The sequence below is a fragment of the Capricornis sumatraensis genome, chromosome 2 (assembly GCF_032405125.1).
Source record: "Capricornis sumatraensis isolate serow.1 chromosome 2, serow.2, whole genome shotgun sequence".
Lineage (NCBI taxonomy): Eukaryota > Metazoa > Chordata > Mammalia > Artiodactyla > Bovidae > Capricornis > Capricornis sumatraensis.
Genome location: NC_091070.1, coordinates 15,491,799 through 15,495,182, shown reverse-complemented (window position 1 = coordinate 15,495,182; position 3,384 = coordinate 15,491,799). Strand labels below are relative to the sequence as shown.

The 3,384-nt window shown below is 48.5% G+C and overlaps 1 non-coding gene across 1 annotated transcript; it reads right to left on the bottom strand.

Moving 5' to 3' along the window:
• Positions 1–2,390: 2,390 nt before the first annotated feature.
• TRNAW-CCA (transfer RNA tryptophan (anticodon CCA)) lies at positions 2,391–2,463 on the bottom strand. Its single transcript has one exon. It is a non-coding gene; the product is annotated as a tRNA-Trp (tRNA).
• Positions 2,464–3,384: the final 921 nt, after the last annotated feature.

The following is a 3,384-nucleotide window of genomic DNA, read 5'->3' as shown; positions in this document are numbered from 1 at the left end:
AGAATCCGCCTGCAATGCGGGAGACCTAGGTTCGATCCCTGGGTTGGAAAGGTCCCCTGGAGAAGGGAAAGGCTACCCACTCCAGTATTCTAGCCTGGAAGATTCCATGGACCATATAGTTGGACATGACTGAATGACTTTCACTCACTCACTCACTTATCTTGTGGGAAGACTCCTCCTTGTAGAGAGTCCTGGAGGGGCATCTGGGTCCCTGTGAAAACAGGGCAACATGGCTCAGTGGAAGGCAGGGCGAGGGCTCTGCTTGATGGGGCTTCAACCTCATCATGGGCACGCTGGGCTGAACTGGGGGCCACAAGGAAGGAATGCTGTGGGTCCCCAAGTCCCTTTGTCTCACCTTCTCTTGGGTCTTCACAAAACCCCTTTCTCTCACTTCTCAAAAGGAAAATATCTTAAAAAGCAAAGTCTCTCATAGTGGGTCTGAGGTCACCTGCCTGAGCTGACAGTGTGTGTGTTTCTAGCACTGACTGATGTTTCTCGCACTGGTTGAGCCAGAAAAAGGGGTGTGTCAGATATGAGTTGTGAACGTGTATGTGTCTGTGCAGGTGTGTGCATGTGTGACTGTGTGTTCCCATGTGTGTGTGTCCATCTACATGTGCATGTGTCTGTGTGTGCCTCTATGTGTCTGTGCCTGAGTGTGTTCACGTGTGCATCTGTGCATGTATGCCCAGAAAAGTCCTCGCGCTCATCACATTCCCTGCAGAACTTGTGGTTACTTCACTAATTCACTCACTCATCCAGTCACACAATCCTTTAACACTCTTAAGTAACGAATCTTAAAGTGGTCGATTCTAATTCTGTTAAGTGCCTCCCATGGCGCCATGAGAGCATATGCCCATGATACTGTGATGTCATAGGCCAGGAGTTCTCTGTAGATCTCTCTGATCCCAAGCACTGCCAAGCAGCTAACCATCTGGTTCCCGCACCCCTTAAAGTTCTGTGGGTACTCTCTGAGCTTTATTAATTTGCAGAGCCCTATTTCTCACCCTAGAGGAGGGCATGACAACCCACTCCAGTATTCTTGCCTGGAGACTCCTCATGGACAGAGGAGCCTGCCGGGGCTGCAGTCCATGGGGTTGCAGAAAGTTGTGCACGACTGAGCGACTGAGCATAGCGTGCATTTCTCCCCCATCCCTGAGGTATCGGGCCACCCCTGAGAACACGGCAGTCCCTCTTGCTGCCTTTTGCCACATCAGGTGCACGGATCCCATCAGAGGGTTCCTGTGTCAACTCCAGGTGTATGCATGTGACTCTGGATAGGTGTGTCTTTACACCCCTGGATGTGGAAAGGTGGGCTCTTGGGTGTGAGGTCTGTGTGTGATTGTAACTCTAAGCTGAGTCTAGGCCTGGACCCACTCCCAGCCTGCCCCCAGAAGCCCCCACTGTGTTGTCCTGCCAGTAATTACAGCAGATAAACTGCTCCAGTTGAGGGCCGCTGTCCCCGGCTGGCTGCCAGCCGTGCAGCCCCAGGCTGCGCTGTGGGAGTCCATTCATTTTAATAAGAGGTACACCCTGTGTTATTAAGAAGAGTGTTTATTACTGTCGCCGCGCACTGACAGCAGCTTCCATCATCGTTAAACGGCAGATGGGGGGAGGGCAGGGGTGCTGTGCACTGCAGCTCTTCCGAGGAACCCGCCCAGCTGGGGAGGCTAGGGAGGGTCTTCTCTCCCCTCTCTTGCCCCCAGGACTGCATGGCAGAGCCTTTTCTAGCAAGAATGAAGCCATTCAGCTGAGCCTCACCCTGCTGGAGTCGGGGTGGGGCTGGTGGAGGTGGGGATGGGGGAACAAGGCTTAGCATCCAGATGCTGCCCCGGAGGAAAAGGGAGCTGGGGGTTTGGGTTTGTCTCTAGGGCCAGACAGGGTGACCCATTGGCCCACCTGCCAGGCTCCTGGTTTTACCTGGAACACCCCCACCCAGGGCTTTTTTCAGTCACTGAGTAAATGAAGCCTTGCCAAACTCCTTACCCTTCCTGCCATCTTTCAGGATGTTTGAGGTGGACAAGTATTAGGTGCAATCATGAGAAATGTAATGAAATAGAAGGAACAAAGTTTCCTAAACATTCTTGGTTCATGACACTTTTTAGGGTCTCGATCATATTTTTTTGAGATACCCCTGGGTCAAAAGAAATACCTAAAAGTTGTGTTTCTTAAGTAGTTAGGTCTAAACAGCTGAAACATTTGTGTTTTCACAACTGATTAGCCATTTGGAAAAAAATAAAAGGTACGCATAAACTTAAATTTTAAAAGTTATTGTAATTTATTTGGCTGAGCCTGGTCTTAGCTGTGGCATGTGGGGTCTTGCATCTTCGTTGTAGCATGTGGGATCTTTAGCTGCCCCGTGCTGACTCTTAGCTGCGGCATGTAGGATCTAGTTCCCTGACCAGGGATCGAACCTGGGCCCCCTGCATTGGAAGCATAGAGTCTTAGCCGCTGGACCACCAGGGAAGTCCCGACATAAATGTAAACTTAAAAAGATGTTATTTCATTGTTAACTGTAATCACATACCGATGTGATATATGTCCCTGTTGGACACCGCACATCTTCTCAGACTTTGGAATAAGATTGACCAGTTCTGCTTTGACTTTTATGGGAGCAACCACTGAAAATCCAGCTGCTTGAAGATATGCAACCACTGCAAATAATGTAGTATGAGCCAGCACTCAAGCTGTGAACTACCTCAGGTTGGTAATTCACATCATGTTTGGCAGATAGCAAGCATTTCCTCAACACCGGCAGATGTTGACTGTTTGCTGGGAAAGTTTATAGCATCCTGTGGTGCCCCTGTGCATGTGGCTTCAGTTTGGAAACGCAGTTTGAAAACCATGGTACTAGAAGACCTGGGTTCAAGTCCCAGTTGTTTGTTTGCTCATTTACATATCTATATATTTACTGCAGATTCAAGACTGGCTCTGTACGTCTAAGAGCTTTATAAGTATTAACTCATTAAATCATCGTAACAACCTTATGGGATAGATGCTCTTGTGTGATGATTGATTTATGTGCCAACTTGGTGAGGCTCTGGTAGCCAGTTGTTTGGATAACTACCAGTCTAGATGTTGCTGTGACGGTATTTTTAAAAATAGAATTAGCATGCAGACTTTGAGTGAAGCAGATTACCTCCTACGATGTGGATGGGCCACATCTAATCAGTTGAACATCTTAAGACTGAAATTTCCTGAAGGAATTCTCAAGACTGCAACATAGAGATCCTGCCTGAGTTTCCATCCTGCTGCCCTTAAGAGCTGGACTTCAAAATGCAACATCAACTCTTAGCTGCATTTCCAGGCTGCTGGCCTGCCCTATAGATTTCAGACTTGTCAACCCTCATAATTACACGAGCCTAACACTTTCTCTCTCTCTGAGAG